A 12,069-nucleotide genomic window follows, 5' to 3' on the forward strand; every position below is an offset into this window, starting at 1 on the left:
CACTAAATCTGTTTTAGAAGGTTTATAATATGCTGAGGTCATTTCCATCATGTTCCAAAAGATGATTAAAGGTTTTTAGTTTTTATCTGAAAAACATTTTTCTTAAGGACATTGATGTATTTATAGGAAGTAATTAAAATGATGCTGCTTGAAAAACAAAGGGCTTACGGAACATAGAAACCTGAGCTCCTTCCTCTTCATTGGTTTAGTCATTTCCAGTACAGAAATTATAATCGTAAACAATTAACTTTCAAGGACTAAATACAAAATCCTGAACTTTTCTGGCTACTTTAGGAAAAAGTTGAAGAGATAACAAGGTTATAAGAAATAAAAAGTATAGAGAGAGTTTTTATTTTATTAATTGTACTTTTAAAAAAACTTGGTAAATTCTTATAATCACTGAAATTAGTTTGCGTACCTAGTTTTTTTATTTTTTCAGAACAACCTGTATATATAGCCATGCTATATTGCCAAATATCTAGAAATCCAAAACCTGTTAAATCCCAAATATTAGAGAAAACAGTACAAAATATGAATATTGATTTCAACCTCCATTACTTTTAGAGCTAGCTTGTGTATGCCTGTTAGGGAAATTTAAAAACCGTATTATCATTTATTCATCAGAATGTTTTTGTGTGTGTGTCAGAACATTTGGTAGAAATAAACTCTTTTTTGCTTAGAAGTTTGCAGTATTAGCAGGTCAAGACAAGCTAGAAATGAGCTTTAACATGAAGTTTTTATAAAATTCCCATAATGGGATCGGGATGGGGAATACATGTAACTCCATGACTGATTCATGTCAATGATGACAAAACCCAATGAAATGTTGTGAAGTAATTAGCCTCCAACTAATAAGAAAAATAAAATTTAAAAAAATTCCCATAATAATTGCATTAGGGGATCAGGAGTTGCTAATATTTGTTGATTACTTAATATCTGCTCAAAGCACTGCTCTGCACCTCAAATCCATTCAATTCTCCTTTTAATCCTGTGAAATAAATACCTTTGTCACCCCATTTTTAACTAAAGATCCTGAGGCTTTGGAAGTTTTAAGTGGTTTGCCCACCAGCTAGAAAATTTCAGAGCTGAAATTTGAACCCAAGCAGCTTTCGCCACCACAGGTCTTATGTGACAAGGTCTCTCGTGAAATGTGGGCTGAACACTGTGACAGTTAGGTGAATACGTCAGCCAGGAACCAGCCCTAACTAAAAACAAAGCCAATGTGCAATTGTTGAATGCCTGCTCAGTGCCAGCCTTGACTCCAGGCACTTGACGGGTACTGCCACATTTAATTTGCACCCCGACAATGGACATGAGTTTGAGTCAACTCCAGGAGTTGGTGGTGGACAGAGAGGCCTGGTGTGCTGCAGTCCGTGGGGTCGCCGAGAATCAGACACAACTGAGCGACTGAACTGAAGAGAGATATCATTTACACCCATTTTACAAAGAGGTTTAGGGAAGTTAAGCAACTCACCCACAGTTGTGCTTCACATAACTCCTGAAGTTAGGATAGTGTGTAGTAATGGATTAACATCAATTTAAGAAAGATTTTTATTAATTTGTTGCAAGGATTTCCCTAGTTCTCTTCAGTTTTGATTTTAGTCATTGACTAAGATGAATATACAATCGGCAAACAAATTTCAGATGGCACAGCATTGAGAGTGTATATATCGGAAGATGGAACAACATTCAGAAACTGATTTTTGTGTTTATTTGTGTCCTTTTTACCGTTCATGTCTTCAAACATCCCTGGAGAAGGAAATGGCAACCCGCTCTGGTATTCTTGCCTGGGAAATTCACAGACAGAGGAGTCTGACAGGCTACAGTCCATGGGGTCGCAAAAAAGTCAGACACAACTTAACAACTAAACAATGCAAAGTTCAAAAGTAATAATAAAACAGTACTAACATCTTTCTCTCCCCTCTGACAGCAGTCACCCTATTGCACACCACACTCACACTCCCTCAGTTGAAAATGGTTCTACTGCTTTCTTGTGTTTTCAGAGTTTCAGTTTAGCAAAACTGAATATGTTTATATTCTTCTTTTTCTCTTTTTCTAGTTCACTGTTTCACTTACCAATAAAGCTTATATCTTTCCATGTCAGTATTATGAGAGCTTACTCATTCTTTCTTATAACCATGTAGCATTAATGTTTTGTTTGGTTGTACGGTAATTTAACTCATTTCCTATTGATCATGACTGGAGTTGTTTCTAATTGGTTGGTATTAAAAATCATACTGCAACAAATACAATGTCATTGTTTTAAATTTATGTCTAATATACACATTAACAACACTTTTTAGAGAAGTATGTATTCAGGCCTGCGCTGGGTCTTCATTGCTGCACTTGGACTTTTCCTAGTTGCAGCACGCAGCGGCCCTCTCTGGCTGCTGTCTGGGCTCCTCCTTGTGAGGCTTTTGGTGCCGCACGGCACAGGCTCCGTGTGCTTGGACGGCATTAGCTGCTGCGATCCGGCTCATTGCGGCTCGTGGGCTAATTAGTTGCTCCACGGCATGTGAGATCTTAATTCCTGGACAAGGAATTGAACCCATGTCCCCTGTGTTGACAGGCAGATTCTTAGCCACTGGACCACCAGGCAAGTCCCACAGTCACTGTTTTTGACATACAGTCCTGGTTTTTGACAAATATATAGGGTTGTGTAACCACACCCATAATCGAGGTACACAGCAGCTCCACCTCCCCACTCCCTTGGCTTCCTCTTTGTCATCAACCCCACCTCTGCCAGCCAGGGGTCTGCTCTCTGCACTTTCCACAGTGTCCCTGTACCAACGCCTCTGAGGGTGGCTTCTTTCACTTAACATAATACGTCTCAGTTTCAGCCTTCTTTTTTTTTTGTCTTTTTTTTTTTCATTTATTATTATTTTTTCATTTATTTTTATTAGTTGGAGGCTAATTACTTTATAATATTGTAGTGGTTTTTGCCACACATTGATATGAATCGGCCATGGATTTACATGTGTTCCCCATCCTGATCCCCCCTCCCGCCTCCCTCCCCATCCCATCCCTCTGGGTCTTCCCAGTGCACCAGGCCTGAGCATTTGTCTCATGCATCCAGCCTGGGCTGGTGATCTGTTTCACCCTTGATAATATACATGTTTCAATGCTATTCTCTCAGATCATCCCACTCTCGCCTTCTCCCAGAGAGTCCAAAAGTCTGTTCTATACATTTGTGTCTCTTTTTCTGTCCTGCATATAGGGTTATTGTTACCGTCTTTTTAAATTCCATATATATGTGTTAGTATACTGTATTGGTCTTTATCTTTCTGGCTTACTTCACTCTGTATAATGGGCTCCAGTTTCATCCATCTCATTAGAACTGATTCAAATGAATTCTTTTTAACGGCTGAGTAATATTCCATGGTGTATATGTACCACAGCTTCCTTATCCAAAAAATATGGAACGCTTCACGGATTTGTGTGTCATCCTTGCGCAGGGGCCATGCTAATCTCTGTATTGTTCCAATTTTAGTACATGTGCTGCCAAAGCAAGCACAGGTTCAGCTGTCTTGTTACGGAGGGTGTTGCTCATCCCTGTTATTGCTCAGTGGTATTGTATGATATGCATGCGCCACAGTGTTTTATCCTATCCAAACCGAAGGGCTTTGGATTGTTTCCAGTTTTTTAGACTTAATGAATAAAGCTCCTATAAGCATTCACACGCAGATTATAGTATCTTTTAAAAAGCAGCCTTATTGAGGTATCATTTACATACCTTAAGATTCACTCATTTAAAAGTGTAAAATTTAATGGATTTTGGTTAATTTACAGAATTGGGCAGCCATCACTACAATCTAATTTTACATTTCATCACACCAGAAAGAAACCTTTGCCCATTTACAGTTAATCTCTCTTCCTACCCCCAACCCTGGAAAAACACTAGTCTGTTTTCTGCCTCTACAGATTTGCTTTTTCTGGAAATTTCATGTAAATGGAATCATGCAACATGTGGTCTTCAGCATCTGTCTTCTTTGATGTAGCATAATGTTTTTAGTTTTGTTTGTATTATATCAGTGCTCCTTTCTTTTTTGGTGGCTAAATAATATTCCACTGGAATGTATACCACATTTGGTTAATCCATTCACTAATTAATGGACATTTAAGTTGTTTATGGTTTTGAGCTATTATGAACAATGCTGCTATGAATGTATGTTTACAAATTTTTGTGTGGATTTTATGTTTTCATTTCTTTTGGATGGATAACTAGGAGTGGAATTCTTGATCATGGTGAAATTACACTCCACACCCTTTCCAACACTTTAATTGTCTTTTTTACTATAGCCATTCTAGTGGGTGTCAAGGGCTATCGCATTGTGGTTTTAATTGCACTTCCCTGTGCAAGTGACTGATGATACTGAGCATCTTTTCATGTGTTTATCAGACTGTAATCTGTATATCCCCTTTAGTGAAATGCTTATTCAAATCTTTTGCCCATCTTTAAATTGGAATTTCTGTCTTTTACATTCTGGATCAAGCAGTTTGTTACCTGATATGTGATTTGCAAAAATGCCACAGAATTTTTTTTTTTTCTCAAATGAAGGTTCAGTAGGTGTTTTTTATTGAATAAATATTTCTGCATTTGTTATATGCCTTTGGTTAGTTTCTGGAGTTTTGAAAAGGTTATTTTTGGCAGTTTTGTCTTGTTTTGTCATTGCCTTTGGGGAGAGGACTTTCTGAACTCTCTTCTCTGCCTTTCTGAAAGTCCCACCTATAGTTTCATCTTGAATGTGTAAATTCCCAGAAGATAAATTGATGGATCAAAGAGTTTGTGTATTTGTAATCTTAATAGGTGTTGACAAATTTTTATCCATAAAGGTTACAGCACTTTATATCCTTCTAATTTATGAGGTAAGGCCCAATCTTGCCAATCTGTGTTATTAAATTTTCAGAATTTTGCCAGTCTAAATGAAAATGGTTTCCTGTGGTAGTTTTAACATTTCTTTCTTTGTGAGGAGGGTTGGGCATCTTGTTATATTTTTAAAAAACATTCCTTCTCTGTGAGCTTTATTCATATCCTTTGCTCATTAAAAAATTTTGATTATTGATCTTTTCTGTTTATAAGAGCTTATTCCTTTGTGTGATAAGTTGCAAATACAGACTTCCTGGTATGTCATTTTGATCACTTTTGATCTTGTTTATGGTTTTCCTGGCATGTAGACATTGATATGAATATACATATAAATACATATGCACATGTTTAGTTGTTCAGTCATGTCCGACTCTTTGCGACCCCACGGACTGAAGGCATCCAGGCTCCTCTGTCCATGGGATTCTCTAGGCAGGAATGCTGGAGTGGATTGTCATGCCCTCTTCCAGGGTATCTTCCCAACCCAGGGATCGAACCCAGGTCTCCTGCATTGCAGGCAGATTCTTTACCATCTGAGCCACCATATATAATTACATAACTTATTCATCTTTTTCTGTGGCTTCAGGAGTTGGGGTGATAGATCTCCCCCAAGACAATGGAGGGGCAATGGCATTGGCAATGAAATGGCAGTGGCAAAGAAATAAATTTTCTTCTATAACCTTTATGATCTCTTATTTTAACCTTTAAATCTCTGATTCATGGGCGATTTATCCTTCTGAACTATGTCAAGTTTTTCTCCCCCGCCCCTTTCTTCAAAAAGTCCATCTTTTAAGCTCTTAATTTGCAATTCCAGTGTTACTGTATACTAAATTTCCATGCATAGATGTATCAATTTTTAGACCTTCTCTTCTGTATCTTGTCTTTCTGTCTCTCACTTCAGAACTAATGTCCTACTGTTTTAATCATTGCGGTTTCACAATATATTTGCATATTTGCTAAGGCTAGTAGCACTCTTGCCTCTCTTTCAGTGGTTTTCCAAGCAACTTGTGCTTTTTTTTTTTCTTTTCTTTTCTTTTCCATAAGGGCTTTAGCATTAGCTTGCCCAGGTTCCCTACGCCACTTCAAAGGAAAAATGATCCTTTTTGTACTTTTATTTCAATCATTTAAATTTTATAAGTTGAATTAGGCAGAATAGACATCTATGCGATATTGTCTTCCTGTCCAAGAATATAATATACTGTAGTTCTTCAAGTCTTCATTGCAGTTCTTCAGTAATGTGTTAACATTTTCCTTGTAAAGATTTTGTACATTCCCAGTTACATTTATTTGTAGATATTTTATATTTTTCGTTGCTATTGTTAATGTGTGTAATTGTGTTTTCTTCCATTACATCTTCTATTAATGATCATTTGTTTAAAAGATCATAAATAAATGAAGCAATAAATATAAGAAGAGCTTTTTTTAATAGAGATAATTATGAGGCTCTGGCCTTGAATTAAAACAAGCAAAAAATCAGTTAAATAGGAAGAGGATGATTGGAGAAACCATTATAATAGTGGCTACTTATATGCTGACATTCCAACTTTATCATAATCTCATTAATTTAAACTAGGGTCTGTGACCTGTTTATAAATTAAAGAATTACGTTTTATTGAGTTAATACACCTTGCTCAAAGTTATATAGCTTCTTAATGATATTGCTGAATTTTGTCTTCATATCTAACTCCAGAGCCTTAACTCTGAACTGATATCCTGTAATATACCATTCCCTGCAGCAAAGGATTTTGTTAAAGGTTCATATGTATAAATTCACACCAAATTAATAAAAGCCTCACCAGTAAATGAAATAGTCTTCCTTCAATTTTCATCAGTTCATGTGTGCATTCATTAGAAGAGTGGATTCAGTTCTGGGCCTCATAATTAAGAAAATATAGATAAACTATCTTTTAATTAGTTCATGTTAGTATGACCAGAATTGTGAAAAGTGAAACTGTGATTTAAAATAACATTGTCCCAATAAAATTTTTTTTAATTAAAAAAAATTAACACTGTCAAATGAATTGATAGTAAGTTCACAGAACACTGAGAATGAGCTATGAATTTTTTAGTATTTCTACTATTGGAAAATTAATTGAATTTTCTCTTCCTGGTGCCAAGTATAGACCCTGGATTAAGGAGTACATGTTACCTAGAGTAAATATTACAGTTACTATTGTTATATAACATATCACCCGAAACTTAGTGGCTGAAACCCACAGTAGTTACTTATTATCTTCTACGGGTAAGGGGTTTGAGGAGAGTTCAGCTGGGCAGTTGTGGTTTGGTGTCTGGTTTGGTTGCAGTCAGACAGTGGCTGAAAATGCAACAGCAAGGGAAGGTGAGTGAAGTAGCTGGGGGCTACCCAAGCATTTCTGTCTCTTTACCTCATCTTAGGGCTGGTATGTGTTCTTCACGGGCTAGTTTTGGCTTCCTCACCATACAGCAGCCTCAGGGCATCTCAGCAACTCCAGAGATGAATATTCTAAGGGACCTAGGCAGATCTATTATGACCTAATCTTATAAGTCATGTAACCCCCCTGCCTCTACAGCACAGATGAGCCTAGATGCAAGCAGAAGCAGCTTAGGCCTCAGCTTTTGATGGGAGGAATGCCAGTCAGGTTGCAATGAGAAGACGTAGGGATGAAGGTAGTGTCATGTCTTCCTTTTGAAAATGCAGCCTGCCACGGTGATGATTTCCTTTCAGTGCAAGAAAGGACCTTGTGATAGAATTCTGAGCTGAAAAGGAGTGTTTGTGGGGGAATGAGATGTTTTCCTCATCGTGTATGTTCTGAAGAAGACAAGGTATCCATAAGGTAGTGTGGTTGTAATGTCTGAAATTATACTCCGGTGTTGTAGAAGTGATTCTGGGAATGTTTAAGCTTAACTAGTTTGGACATAATAATGTGTTTTTTTAAATTTATGAATGTGGTTACTGTGCATTAAGATGCATATTATATCACTTTGTGAAAAGTTTAGAACTTTTTTAGATAACTTTCTTTTCTAGTTTTCTAATCCCCCCCCCTAGTTTTCTAGATAACTTTTTTAGATAAGACTATCTTATCAAAAGAACTAAAATCAACAACCTAGCTTTCCACCTTAATGAAACCAGAGAAGAAGAACAAACTAAACCTAAGGCAGGCAGGAGGAAGGAAGTAATAAAATTTAGAATAGAAATAAATAATACAGAAAATAAATAATAGAAAAAAATCAGTGAAGCCAAAAGCTGGGTTTTGATTAGAGTTTTTTGAAAAGGGGGACAAACCTTTAGTTAGACTAAGAAAAAAAGAGGAAAAATTCAAATTACCAGAATCAGGAATGAAAGTGGGAACATTACTACTAACATTACAGGAATAAAAAGAATTTTAAGGGGATACTGTGAACAGTGAAATGTCAACAAATTAGGTAACTCAGATGAAATGGACCAATTTTTAGAAAGATGCAAACTGCCAGAACTGATTTAAGATGAATTAGAAAATCTGAGTAGACCTGTAGCAAATAAAGAAATTGAATTAGTGATGATACAACTTGCCAAAAAGGAAAGCCCAGAACCAGATGCTTCACCAGTTTAAAGAATTAACTCCAATTTTTCATAAATTCTTCTAAAAAATAGAAGATAAGGGAATATTTAACTCATTCTTTGAGGCCGGTATTACACTGATACCAAAACCAGACAAAGAGAGCACATGAAGAGAAAATTACAGACTATACCCCTTGTAAATAAGGGTTATAGCAACCCAAATCCAGCAGCTTATAAAAAGGATCGTATACCATGACAAGTGGGATTTATCACAAGAATGCAAAATTTATTTAACATCTAAAAATCAATGTTATACACTATATAGCAGAATAAAGAGGGAGGGACCCACAATTATCTTAATAAATACAGAAAAAGCATTTGACAAAATCTAACATCGTTTCGTGATAAAAACACCCAAAACACTAGGAATACAAGAGAGTGTTTCCAACCTGATAAAGGGCATCTGTGAAACACCTACAGCTAGCAGCATACGAATGGTGAGAGACTGCAGCTTCTGCACTTGGACTAGGGACAAGAAAGGCTATCCACACTTGCCACTTCTCTTCAGCATTGTGCGGTGTCTAGCCAGGGAAGTAATGCAAGGGAAGAAATAAAAGGCACCTAGATTAGAAAGGAAGTAAAACTATTTAAATGAAATGTCTAGAATATAGGCAAGTACATAGAGACAAGAAAGTGGATTAATGGTACCAAAGGCTGTGGGGAGAAGGGGGATTTAGAAGGTGACTACTAACGGGGGTGGGGTCTCTTTTAGATACCATGAGATGTTCTGAAATTAGATCGTGATGGTTGCACACCTCGTGACTCTGCTAAATATCATTAAATTGTACACATTAAAATGGTGGATTTTACAGTATGTGAATTTATCTCAACAACAACAAAAACACTTATCTACAACTGCTGTTTCACAGCTGTTTGAAATTACAGTTTTACGATGTATGCTAAAATATGTTTAATGGAGAGAAGAATTCACAACAATTTTGAAAGCACTGTGCTACAGTGAGAATAGATTATTTTGTATTTAACTAATGGCATTAGAAATTTAGGTAAAATTGTACTATCTGCTAGAGAGCAGATAGTACAGAGCAGAACTCTGAATATTAACTTTCATTTGGTTTGTACTCTCAACTGTTGCCTCAGAGTGCAGTATTAACACATTTTGCATAAAGTTAGACAGTAATGAAATAATATCTAAGAAGTAATTTGTATTAACAGATTCCAGAAACCTTGAAAAGACCAAGTTTCCAGTATGAGGTGCCCTTGGCATCAACATCATTTTAAAAATGTTTCGTGGTTGAATCTGCCTTATCCATCCTCCTCTTGCTCAACTTGTGGGATGGGCAACCTTCTCCCACTCCTGTGTCCTGGGACGCACTGAATGGGCGTGTTGAGGAGGTGACACTGAAGTCTAGTGATGGATTTCTGCCCTCCCTAATTATTAAGTTATGTGCTAACCAAAGTCAGCTGTGTTTATTCGTAAATATGTTTATTCCAGTAGTAGTAGTAATCATAATTATGTAGTTTAACCAAATATTATGTAAACTGATGAACTGTGCATGCAAAAATGTTAAATGTCTGGGACCACAAAGCCATGTTACTTAACTGTTAAATTGGGTGTGGGCAAGAAACTAAGTAAGTTGGCTTCAGAACTGTAAAAATATAGGCACACACTGTGCTCAAAATCCTTTACATTTTTGTTCTACTTTAAACAAATGGAAACTAGGAGTCATAGACAGTGGTGGTTTATGCCAGAGAGCTGACATCTACAGGAAGACGGCCTTGACTCTACATTGGAAGACTGGCAAACACATGGGTCTTGCACTCCAACTTAAAATGTCTTACAATTTATGTCTATCAGTTGTAATGACTCCTCTGTTAACTGAGTTTTTCAGTTTACCCAATATCTAGTGTGCCTCAGACAAGAGGGTTGCTCTTCTGAGAACTGGATTATAATTTAGAGGACGTGTACAGGGGACTTGGGGTTCCCAGCTGTGCTACTTAAGTAGTCAGGATAGCTTGGACAAGTAAATTAAGCTTCATCTTTTTTCATGTATTAATATTTTGCAATATTTTGTTTAATATCTTTGCTTAAATTGAAATTCAAATTCTACTGATTTCTGATATCAAGAAGAATAAAGAGTTTAAAAAACAGCAAAAAAAAAAAAAAAAAAAAGACTGCCCTCCTAACAGGAGGAGGGACCCTTACTCGTCCCCTTTCTTTCTGTTTTTCCCTCTCTCTTCTCTTCTTCCTTCCCCTCACTCCTCCCCTCCCTGCCTTATAGAACTTAGAAATAGGCGTACAGTATATATTTTTTTATCTGTTAAGTAAAACATTTGTTTAATCTGTTTATAAATATTTACTTCTTAGCTTTTGAATCAAATGCCAATTTATGGTTCAACAAAACTAGAGTTTGTTTTTAACCTAGTGTTTGATAAATGTGGAAATCATCTCAGCTTAAAATTAATCCTCCAATCAGTTCTTATTCTCTGAGAATCATTCATTTTGGATCAACTTGGAAAATGCAATTGTTCAAGCTAAAAAGATTTAGGTTTTGGCTGTTTTACTTGGGGAACAAATACAATTTTATAGCTTTTTCTGTCTTTCTATTTAGTGATTTAAAAGTGACATGTGTTTTAAACTTTTGCTAATTCAAATTTTTATTTATACATAGATTATAGTGAATATTTCAGAAACACTCTTTACGTAAATGTTAGGTACAGTACTTCAGAATGCATCACTTTGGAGAGTGTTAACTATGCACTTTGCTCCATGTTCTGTTCATTTGAAACATGTCTGCAATAAACAAGTTAAAAAATAAATCACCATGTTGGCATTTTTAGAGCTACAACAGCCACTTGAAGCACAGAAGAACAGTTATGTAACTTTTTCTATACAGTGTATTGTCAGTGTTTGGTATATTTATAGTACATTTCTGCTATGTATTTAATAGCTGCAGATAAAAATCCAACCACTACAAATGAAAACCTTGGTTAGAAGTTGTCTATTTGAAAGAGTTATAACCTGATGTCAAAAACATGTCCTGTTTATGTGCAGTACATCTACAGCTTTAGATTTCATTTTCTTCCCCTCTAAAGTTTAATTCCAGCTACACCTTCAGGGTTTGGTAAAGTGGAACAGTGAGAAGAGAGAGTTTCCCTCTTCTGCCCTGAAGCAGATGAGGCCACTGGCACTATTCCAGTGCTGGTGTGTCCTAACCGCCTGCTCGACAAGGTCTACACACTGAGGTTGTGGAACCCAGGTGCCCAGCACGGTGCCTGAGGCTCTGGACCTCCAGTGTGTGTGTAAAGAACGGCATACGTGGAACGTTCCACAACTGCCTCTCCCTCCTCTGCACCTCTGCCTTCTCCCCTAGCAACATCTGTCTCTCCCAGTTATTTACTCCAACTTACTGCGCTTTGGCACATAAAGGGCGTGTTATTGTGGAAGGTGTATGGGCTTTAAAGTTGCAGTCCTGGCTTTTATGCAAATCTGTCCATTTGCTTCATTTTTTCCAAGCTTTGATTTCCTCGTCTGTAAAATGAGAGTAATACCTACCCCAGGGAGGGCATGAGGACAAAATTAAGAAGAGCGTAGAGCAACTTAGTTTCAGGCTGAGTAGGAATGTAGTAGATATTCTTCCCTGTCCTTCGCTGGTCATTTTCATTTTTT

At 36.7% G+C, this 12,069-nt stretch overlaps 1 protein-coding gene and 1 non-coding gene across 14 annotated transcripts in view; one reads left to right on the forward strand and one right to left on the reverse strand.

Annotated features, from left to right (window-relative positions):
* MRTFB (myocardin related transcription factor B) overlaps positions 1-12,069 on the forward strand; it is a 208,143-nt gene that overhangs the window by 52,039 nt on the left and 144,035 nt on the right. The window lies entirely within an intron of this gene.
* On the reverse strand, positions 3,411-3,514 carry LOC136162068 (U6 spliceosomal RNA). Its single transcript, XR_010661919.1, has one exon. It is a non-coding gene; the product is annotated as a U6 spliceosomal RNA (small nuclear RNA).

The sequence above is a fragment of the Muntiacus reevesi genome, chromosome 2 (assembly GCF_963930625.1).
Source record: "Muntiacus reevesi chromosome 2, mMunRee1.1, whole genome shotgun sequence".
NCBI classification, from domain to species: Eukaryota; Metazoa; Chordata; class Mammalia; order Artiodactyla; family Cervidae; genus Muntiacus; species Muntiacus reevesi.